This window comes from Anneissia japonica, unplaced genomic scaffold, assembly GCF_011630105.1.
Source record: "Anneissia japonica isolate Jap-2015-1 unplaced genomic scaffold, ASM1163010v1 scaffold287836_len1076198_cov165, whole genome shotgun sequence".
NCBI classification, from domain to species: Eukaryota; Metazoa; Echinodermata; class Crinoidea; order Comatulida; family Comatulidae; genus Anneissia; species Anneissia japonica.
Genome location: NW_022729021.1, coordinates 193,609 through 205,087, shown reverse-complemented (window position 1 = coordinate 205,087; position 11,479 = coordinate 193,609). Strand labels below are relative to the sequence as shown.

Sequence of the window (11,479 nt, the reverse complement as noted above, 5' to 3'; positions counted from 1 at the left end):
TACCATATTTGGGAATATACCGAAGATGAGGTAATGACTAACCAATAGGAATTAAGGATAAATACATGATGTCATTGTTTAAGTTTAGAGAAGTGGGATAAGTCATCCTGGCACATTCCTGACCTGTGTGTAATCTTATTTCCTGGTACCATGAGGAAAACAGGTTGTTGTCCTTTGATTGACCTTAAATGCTGAATACAGTATAATATATAGAGTAAGTTTACAAGTGAAATATAAAAGATTATAGGCCTATATACAAATTCAATATTGCCGTTTAAATACAAAGTAGAGACGCTACAGATTTAAGTTTCGAGACTTTGCTGTTCGTTAATAAGCTGTGACTTGGATATTTGATGACTTTTGTCATTTAAATCAAAATTAGAAATGATATGATAAATGGCGATTAATATTTTCACCATGCTCTACCTGATTTTCAGGCAGGCTATAATCAAGAGATTTATTAATCTCAGTACTACTAGTACTATCAAGCTGACCTATAAAGGTTTCAGGCAAATCTATTATGCTGGGTCAAGATTAAGATCATTCTTAATTGCTTTATTCGCCATAGCTCTGGTAATACACAAGCAGGGTAAAGGTCAGGGAATTCCTGTTCAATTGGATCAGGTGATTGGTCCAAACAAGGCTTGGTATTCACATGGGGATTACTTATAGCTTTCTATATCGTTGCCTAGCAACAATTAAGTGAATACCCTTAATGGGAAAAGGAGGTCTTATACCTACAGTTACAGCTCCGGAAACTAAAGTCTGAAGACAGATAGATATTATGAAGTGGAACTGAAATAAAACCGGACTCTACACCCTGAATAAGAGCACTAGAATCGGAAGAAGTCTTCTCAGAAAAAGGCAAGGTATCTGCTAGTAATAGGGATTGAGAAGCTCCTGTGTATCTTAGTATTTTAATGGAGAGATTGTTAAAATCACCTAAGAGCGATATTAACAGTCTGCAATTAATGGCTCAAATAATTCTTCATAACAGAATCGAGCTGGGTTTGTGGGGGACTTATATGTTTCAATATACTCAGTTGGCTGAGATTTAATATTTTAAAGAGGTTAGAGCAGTTGGCTTAATTCCTTCTGTTTGTTGATTTCGTCTTAAAGTAAAGCATTTGGATATAAGGTGATCCATCCTCTTACAATAACTACAAGTGGGAGCGGACAAAGATCTTGGATTATGGATGTATTATAGCCTATATGTACATCGTGGTCGAAATTGCTATTCTCTAGAGCATATTGTAATCCACGTGTGTCCCTTAACTCAATGAAAAAGACGATGAGATGACAACGACTTTGTAGACTTAGAACACAAAATGTATTCAAAACAAATACTTCAGCCCGTCCTCGGGTCTTCTTCAGCATGTGTATAGCAAACGAAAAATATAATTTGGATACTATTACAAGAATCATGATATGTAAAGTATAATATGATTGGTCGACATTTTAAATATAATGTACATGGTGATAGGACAAAAATACCAGGGGTGGAGTAAGTAAGGATTAAGTAATAAAACAAATAAACAAATTAGGAACTGAAATTATAATGAGGCTAATATCAGTGGAAAACACAGATCTCAGTCAGCAATGTCAATAAAGGAAATAAACAATGACATTGAATAAAGGAGACGCTCAGATTAAACTTCCTCTAACATGATAAATAGCAAATAAACAATATAGGCCCTATGTTAACTTACAGGAAAATTCAAAAACAAAGAGGCAGAAAGGCGAAAATAGAAACTCTATAATGATATAAGATCGTAGCCTTTGCGCTAGCTAACAGAGTTCAAGACCTGTCTCTTATACACATCTAGATGTGTATAAGAGACAGTATATATATTGTGCAAGTTTATTTTTCATTAATGTTTTAGTAACAACTTCAAACGCTAACAATATCTGTGACAGTTTTAAATAGCCTTTAAGTAATAAATGATAACCGGTTTCTCACATAAACTTTCAGGGTCGAATGCCAAATAATTTGATTTTAAATTACAATAATAGGGGACATATAGTTTATCCGTTCTGATAAAAAAAATCCTACAAAATAGCGTTCTAGAGTAAATGATTACATTGTAAATGAGCAAACCGAAGTTACAAGTGCTAAGAAAGCAAAGGTAAAGATAAAGATAAGTGTCTAGTTTATTGAAAAGTAATTGACTGGATTGAAAGAGAACAAAATGTTGACAGCTGCCGATTTGAATACTGCGCCAAACGATGATCAGGTGACAATTGGCGCGGGAGTTTGGGACCCTTCAAACAAGGTGAAACCGGTTTTTGTGAAGGTGGATGACGTAAACACAAACGATGATCCGTATGTTCAACCGCAAGACATCTATAAAGCGTTAATCAAACCTGTGAAAAGTGAACATATTACAGGTATACAACGTATAAAGAACCTGTGGCGACTTTATATCAACTCACAGCAAGATAGGGTAAAGTTTGATCACCACGGGGGTAAACATCAGGAACAGAAATGTTCAGGTTTACGACAGAAACCCTTACTTACCGTACGATGCGAATACAACACGTATCGTTACTAAAGACGTGCCACTGTCGGTTTCAGATAATGAAATTAAAATAGCACTTTCACGGTTTAACTGTAAAATTAAAGGGAGCATACAATGTATGAAACTTAGGGTTGATGGCCAACTAACAAGCTGCCTAAATGGAAACCGGGTTTTATATACCGAGACGCTAACTACATCCCTACCACGTTTCATAAGTGTAAATAGCCAGGGTGTTTCATAACGGAAAGTGATGATCGGATAAAATGCTTCAAGTGCTTGAAAAACGGGCACAACGCAAATACCTGTACAAATAATCGTTTATGTCATTCATGTGGTTTAGAAGGACATCGAAAGGATCAGTGTAAGGCAGAGAAGCAATTCTGGCGAAATACTTATATCCAAGAAATGTGGGAACGAGTGATGAAAAATGACACCGACCACACGAAGGAAACATCAGAATCAACCGAGTGTCGGAGTCCGAAAATGAGTCCGAAAGTGAAGATGAAACTGAGCGACCCAGCAGCGCAAAGCCAAAAGAAACCAGGAAAGATAACTTGCTTTATGAAATCTTCGCCCGCGCCCACTACATAACATGAAAAAGAGACAACAAAAGGAACACCACAAGACGTAACAGACTATGATCAGATCCTCTCCCAATCTGCCTGGAACCAAAAGAAGAAGATGTCGAGGGTACCTTCTCCATCACATGTGAGGCTCAATGTTTTATGTTCGCATGCAGTTTTGTTAAGCTCTTTTGATTGGTTCAGTTGACAAAGAGTGATAAAAAAAAAAAATAATAATAATCATTATGTGTGCTAGGAGATAGGCCTACGGTAAACGATGGTCTGTCAAGAAATCGTTACTTTATTCGACCCGGTGCATGCATGATCAAAACTTCATACAAACAAAACTGATGATAGCAAGTTGTACATGCCTAATTACATCAATGAACGTGCCTAGTTGGTCTTAATATTATCAGTATTAATACTATTATCAGTATTAATACTATACTATTATTATTATTATTATTATTATTATTATTAATATCATTATCGTCACTCTATTACATGTTCAAACCTTTTTGTGTATTACAGTATTAACTTTAATTCGATTACTACTCAGTCACGTTTATATTGACTACGGTAATATGTTTATTACTTGGTGCTGGTATTATCATACCCAACAGAATGAGAAATATTGGAATCATGGTTACATATCAACATTTATTCTTAATATTAATATTCGCTATTGTTATATTATATTGTATATTTATGGACGTATTATTATTACCTGGCCACTATGTATATCCTTGTACTGCAACAGTATTGGAATTGTGTACGTGTCATAAGAAAGTATAACGTTATTATTATTGTTGTTGTTATTCTTATTATTATTATTATTTATTTTAATAAAATAAACAGTGCTAACTGTGTGTGGGAAGGACCCTGTTATCACAGTATAGGTACTAATTATAGTAAAGGCGTTATCGATATTATTTAAGAAAGGCTTTGTTGTAAATGTTAATGCTGTAGATAATAGACAACGTTGGAAGATACATCCTCTTAAACTTTACTGTTAATGATAAAAGGCACCTACTAGTTAATATATACTCACCCAAAGATCAAAAATTTAGAAGTAACTTTATCAGAAATTTACACGAAAAAATAAAAAAACCATAAAAAATGATACAGATTTCGATTACACGATCATTGCAGGCGATTATAACTGCATCTTACGAAAAAGACCAAAAAGGAAGTGTTAAAAAAATAGATAATTCGACATATACTTTAAAAAACATTTTATAAAAAGCTTAAACCTTGTAGATATTTGGAGAAAACTAAATAGCACAAAAAAAAAACACTTTAACTGGAGGCAAAAGAGCAAATATACAGAAGGCTTATTATTTTTAATCATCTGATGATTTACGCAACAAAATATTTTCGTGTGATATAAGACCGGCAATTTTAACCGACCACCAAGCGGTTTCACTTAAGCTATCCCTTTCAAAAGACAAACGTGGACCAGGTCTTTGGAAATTTAATTCCATGCATATGTTAGACCTAAATTACGTTAAAAATTGATGTTTGGATCCACTCTTTAGATGGTAAAAAAATGGTAATTAAATGTAAAATCAAAGAATTTTCAATCATTTATGGCAAAAATAAAAGTAAAGAAATGCTTAAAAAAGGAAAACATTATAGAATCAAATAAAAATCCTCAATGAAAAACTTATTTCTTGTCATAATGAGAATATTGAAAAGGAACTGGAAATAAAAAATAAAGAACTCGAAAAACATTACAAACATAAAGCAAGAGGGGCCCATATACGTGCAAAAAAAAAATAAATGGATTGAACAAGGTGTGAAAAACACCAAATATTTCCTTGGACTTGAAAAATCACGAGGAAAAAAAAAATCAAATAACTAAAATAAAGAATTCTGATGGTGTCGAATTAAGCAAACCATTAGATATTCTCACTGAACAAGTCAACTTTTTTTCAAACCTTTATAACATTGACGAGCATCACGAACCTCAAATTGACGAATATCTTAACAAAATTAAAGCATCTAAACTTAGTTCAGACGAAAAAAATGCCTGCGAAGGAGATATTACAATTGAAGAATGTCAAAAGGCACTAAAATGTATGAAGTTAGGAAAATCACCCGGAAGGGACGGCCTTACATTAGAATTTTACCGTTTTTTGGAACAATATTAGCGAGATACTATGCGAGGCAATAAATTATGCACACACAAACCAAAAGATGATGTCACACTCTCAAAGAGTAAGAGTTATTAATTTAATCCATAAAAAAAAGGAGATAGGCATGATCTATATAATTACAGGCCCATAACTTTATTAAACTTAGATTATAAGATCGTAGCCTTTGCGCTAGCTAACAGAGTTCAAGACATCATTAATTTAATTGTAGAAACAGATCAAAAGGGATATATTTAAGGTCGATTTGGAGGAGAAAATATCCGACTTATCGATGACCTATTGGAATACACAAAAACAACAAATGCCGATGGTGCTCTCATTTCTTTAGATTTTCAAAAGGCTTTCGATAAGTAAGTAGGAAATGCAAACACTATATACAAATACCGAACGCTGTGTGACAAACAATGGTTGGATGTCCGAAACATTCGTTATGCAGCGTGGAATCAGACAAGGTTGTCCACTCTCTGCACTTCTGTTCATTTGTAGTCGAATTGATGGCCGCAAAAATTCGTAATGACAAAAATATTAAAGGAATTAAACTGCCTTTAATATTAATAAATCAAAATAACAAACGTGAAGTGAAATAGCAAAATTAGCGGACGATATGGTGATATTTGTTTAGTACAATCAACAGCATACCGTAATCAATTTAATTGAAAGTGGAAATGGACATGGGTTGGCTATTAAGAATAATTATATGTATATGTACAATGTTTCGATATTTTATAAATCCGCTTCTGTCTTACAGCACAACGTTTCAGCAAGTATTGTTCAAAGTAGATCGATTATTTTTCAGGACAGCAGATCTTTAATACTTTCTCGGTCCAATTGTTAATTTATGGTCCTAATTAATTAATAAATTAGTATCTAAAAAGAAAGGAGGGTGTTCCTTAGTTCATGGAACTATTTCTATTGGTTTATTATTGTAACTTGATGGATTGAACAGCCATGAATAGGATGATAATGTATATAACAAAGGATTCATATCAATAAGAATGCAAGGAGATGGTAAAATAGCACGCACACACATCCTTTGTTTTATTGTCTTTACATAAAAAAAAAAGTTTGTATACTTTTTATATTATTTACATAAAATTTATTTTACTTTACATGATTTATATTTCTGTAAACAAAATTTATTAATATAAATATATTTGTTTATTATATATATTATGTATATATATATATAATGCATATAGGTAAAGAAATTGTGTAATAAAATTCCTATGCTGGGACTCGAACCTGCGACCTGTCGCTTTTAAGGCGAGCGTCATAACCATTAGACCACGGAGGCTTCGTAATTCAACAGATTCAAATACCACTAGATATACTCCATTATACAATACGTACGGCTAGAAACAAATACAGTAGTTGCACATATATATATAAATCAAAATAGCCGTTAACACTGTTAAATTATATATAAATCCTCAAAGAAAGGTAAATACAGTGTCATTTATTCACACCAGTCACTCGTCGCAAAAATCGCTAAAGTAATAATACATGGTTGAAAACTAAAATAAGAGCTATAAAATGGTAAAAAAATCATTCAAATCCAACATAGCCTTATGAAGTTACAAGCATTTAAACATAGAGCTGTTTTAGAACAATTTATGAGAAACCAGCCCTCAAAGTTTATGATTTCAGGCATTTCTTATGCAGAAACTATAATCAAATCCTTAAAAAGTGTTGCTTTAACATTGAGAATGGGGGAAAATAAAAGCATAGCATGACATCTAGATATATAAAGGTTTGTTTAGTGCACTAAAAGAGATTTAAACAAAAATTGACATTCCAGCATGTTTTGGCCATTTTTTCTGAAACTCGATTTGCAACGAATGACTGGTTTGGCTTGTCTTTGCCACATACCTGTATACTGAACTTGGTTTATAAACTTTTCAAGAAAATCGGAAGAACTATCGCACTAAACAGCAAAGAAATACTGTATTACCGATGACCCATTGTGCGATATAAAACATTTTAACTTTTGCATTACCAAACTCATAGGTAACTTCCTTAGGTCAAGATGTTATAAATTTTCAAAATAAAATACACTAGACAAAATCATCAAATTAAAATCAAAATTAATACTATTAAAAATAAAAATCATACAAGTATAAAACAGGCTAATAATAAAATTATATAAAACCATATCCAATAATTTAAATGACTTAAATCAAATAGTATGTACATAATAAATACAATAAATATAATAAAAATAATATTAAACTGTGTACTAATAAACTTTCTGCAACAGAGAGAAAGCAATATATATTTTCTTTAAAAAACAAAATATTAAATTGTTTGCAAACCAACTAAAAACAGTTTTAATAAGCACTGTATTAATAATTGTACAAAAATTAAAATCATTAGATACAGAAACATATACAGAGTAATTTTATTATCCATATATGGAAATTACCTTGCTCACTTGGTAATTTATTATAATAAACAATTAAAATAATAATAATAATAATAATAATAATAATAATAATAATAATAATAATAATAATAATAATAATTAGCTTGTTTAATATCTAAATTTAAGCTCCCTTTCTCCTAGCTGGGTAGAACGACTACTGGTAACAGTCCGTATGCACACCCACCGTCGGTTGTCCTCCAGCATAGCTTTAAAGGAAATAGCAAGCCGGTCGTGATAGAATGTGCATTAATATTATTATAGATACAGAAACAGATACAGAGTAAGTTTATTATCATAAATTACATTGCCCACTTGCTTTTTAAATACAAGAAATAATAATAATAAAAATAATAATGATTATTTTCCCCTACCCCACATAGCATCCTTCCAATGCGTTGTTTATCCGCTTTACTTATATTTTACCAACTGAACCTAACATGCAACACCCAGACAGAAAACATCACCGATTTGTAAAGCATCCTTGTTCTGCTTAACGTCTGCTATTTAATTTCTTAACTATGTGATCAATATGATCCCGCCAAATAAGTTAATTGTCAAACACCACATACAGGTAATTGTAAGAATTATCTATCTGCACTTCCTAACCATAAATAATTAAATTATTCAGAACTCTGTTATTCTTCCTATAATCAATATGTATTTCTTTAATATATTATATATTTAATGTTTAATTCTAAAAAGATTATTTTCACATCATAATAATAATTATTGTTATTATTATTATTAATATTGTAATTATTATTACCTCCGCCAGGAGATATACGTTTTCGTTTTGTGATGTTTGTGGATGTGTGTGTGTGGGTGTGTGTGTAACGCTTTGCTGTTTCAGTTTTTTTTCCTTGTGTACAAAATATCTCAAAAACGGTTGCACAGACATAATTGAAAATAACAGGGAGTGTTAGGTATAACCCAATGAAGAAATGATTAAATTTTAGTGACTGTCCAGAGTGGGTGTGGATGCGAGGACCATTTAAAGGAATTTGTCCTAGACAAGATATCTTAAAAACTAATCCCCCGACATAAATGAAACTTTCGTGAAAGTTTAACCAAGTTACAAGCAAGAAATCATCAAGCGCTGGTCACGATCCAAATAAGGGGGTGAGCTTGAGGGTCATTAAAATTTTTATGGTCCTGCGTGTTTCTCGTGTACAAAATATCTCAAAAACAGCTGCACTGGTTTAAATGCCAGTTACAGGGATTGTTACGGATGAGACGATTAAATGTTTGTGACCAACCGGCGTAGGGTGTGCATATGAGGACCACCTAAAGGAAACGTCCCAGACCAGATATTTAAAAACATAATCAAATGATATGATTCATTCATTCATTCTTTCAAGGTTTATTTCAAAATGTGTCGCAGTTAAAAACTGAATTACAACAAATGGTTACAATTTTAAATTAAAATTTACAAATATAAAAACATTATGAATATAGGTCTATATACAAATATTTAAAACATAGAAAAATGACGATTCAACAAGATCAACATATAAAAACGAATGAAAAATTAACGCAGGAAACCTAGAAACCTAATATGCAGTACTTATCACCATTATCATCAGTTTATAATTATGCAACCGTTCTCTTAAAGGGGGAAGGTTTAACCGAGGGCCATTAGGACCCAGACCTAAATATCTCTTGATTGGTTCAATGGTTGAAAATGACGCTTTCCAGAATAGTTTGTAATGTTTTAATAAAAAATGTTTCAATTTTGGTCACGATCCGACGTAGGGTGTGGATATGAGGACCATTTAAAGAATAGTTTACTATATTACACGTAGGCTCAAACAAAAGCTATATGATGAATATTTAAATTAGTGCAATTACAGTAAATGTGTACAGTGTTTTATATGTACTAACTTCACATTCTTCGGAACTTATTGGGAATAATTTTAATGGATCTTAACATTTAAACACGTGCCGCTAAAAACCAAATCCACATATTTCTATTTCCATAATACTTCCATTTCAACACCAATACATTACATATATTTTGTTTGTCAGCTATAAAGGGTAAAATGAAAGGGGTTCTAAAAATAAACTGATTATATGTTGGTGTTGGTGTTGCTTATGACTATTCGAAGCGAAACATCGCAGATCTCAAAAACTGTCATCTAAATGCAATTTTCGTGTTAGTGTATTAAATAGAAAACAGATATTTAAATATCTAAGAATAAATTATCAAATATAATTTAATAAACTTGGTTTAAACTTTCTTTTCTTCAAAATATAATACACTATCATCAGTCAAAATTATGAAATTAAAATTAACAATTAAAAAATAATAACCATACAAGAATAAAACAGGCTAATTTACAAGTTCATTAGATTATGGCATTTAAAAAAAATTATTTAATGCCCTTTCTAATAATTTTAATGATTTAAATATGCCAATTAAATACTTGAAATTTCAGTAATAAAAATTATGGATATAATATAACATAATATAATAAAAGTTAGTTAAATTGTTTGCAAATCAACTAAGAAAGGTTTATGAATAATTATGATTTTATTTAATTATAGTTTGTAACCTTCAAGAAAAAAATTGAGATAAGTAAAGACTATTGTTAGTGCCATTCTTTAATTAGAGGAATTATAAACAGGGGTTTATTTATGAATTTGAGTAGCAGGAGAAATTTGAAAGTAACAGGAGAGTAAATTGAAATAGGCCGGGACAGGGGTTATAGGGGGGGGGGGGGCCTAGGCCCCCATCGGGGTCCAGGGGCAAAGCCCTGGTCGGGGGTCAAGGGGGCGAAGCGCCATTGCGCTCCAGGGTATTAGAGTTTTTAAAGCCCATTTGATGGCATTTCTCTACATCATTTTTTTTAAAACAGCTTTTAGAATCAACTATGAGCTGTAAAAAAAGTTGATATTTTTACATATACTGTATCTTCATACATAGGCCTAGCCTAAATAGATACTGTAAACCAGAAACTTTCGCGAATTGATAATTTCGGCCGTTTTCGCGACATTAAACTTTCGCGAATCTCAAAAAGCCTAAATTTAATTCATGAGAGGAATATCATACAATAGCTGAAAATATCGTATCGTGAGTTTAGGCCTAGGTTAGATAGGCCTACAGCCACTGTGTAGGCTATATCTAGGCCTTTGGCAGGCTTAGGCGCCATATAAGCCTGCAGCCTACCTCAGTTGCTGGGACCAGGACTTAGCTGGCTATCCCAGGCACAGATAAGAAAGAGACAAGTTTACACACATACACTACTCACTCATATGATATTCCCTAATTTTGTATGGTATTCAAGCATCCTACAAAATTATCAATGTTTTATTAACAAATTATTTTCCTGTAGGCCTAATATCGATTCAAACACATTGATTGATGATGATTGAACATCGTGGTATGTCATATGGTACGGAAAATTAGTTTCCCCATTTGAACTCCTTAGTATACACTGCACAGTGGTTGCACATGTGCAATCACATGTAGTGATGATCACAACCTCATTAATTAGTATACTTACTGAGTAGGTTAGAATAGGCCTAGAATTTACGAATTTTTCGAGCTCAACATCGGAATTTAAGGTCAGAATATTGATTCAATAATTGAAATACATTCTTTTTTAAGTTTATAAACATTTAATAAAATCCACCAAAATAAATTGAAAATACAATTTTTATAATGATGAAGTTGTTTACTTTTCACAATTATGTTGAAATTTGTGGGGATTCACCATTTAGGCCTATGCGCCCTAGATCTGCGTTGAAGAAAACATCTAAGGAGAGCAAAAAATAGTTCTAAAATTTACGCAGATATCGAAAAGGAATGGATACCACATT

General features: G+C 32.1%; 1 protein-coding gene across 5 annotated transcripts in view; it reads left to right on the top strand.

Annotated features, from left to right (window-relative positions):
* Positions 1-698: 698 nt before the first annotated feature.
* The window catches only part of LOC117114584, a 36,761-nt gene continuing 25,980 nt past the window's right edge, over positions 699-11,479 (top strand). For 3 of the 5 annotated variants that reach the window (XM_033258270.1, XM_033258264.1, XM_033258263.1), the window contains exon 1: positions 700-869. The gene's annotated coding sequence lies outside the window, so the exon portion shown is untranslated. Of the gene's footprint in view, positions 870-11,479 lie in introns of all 5 variants that reach the window. The other 2 variants (XM_033258268.1, XM_033258266.1) reach the window with 2 other exon arrangements.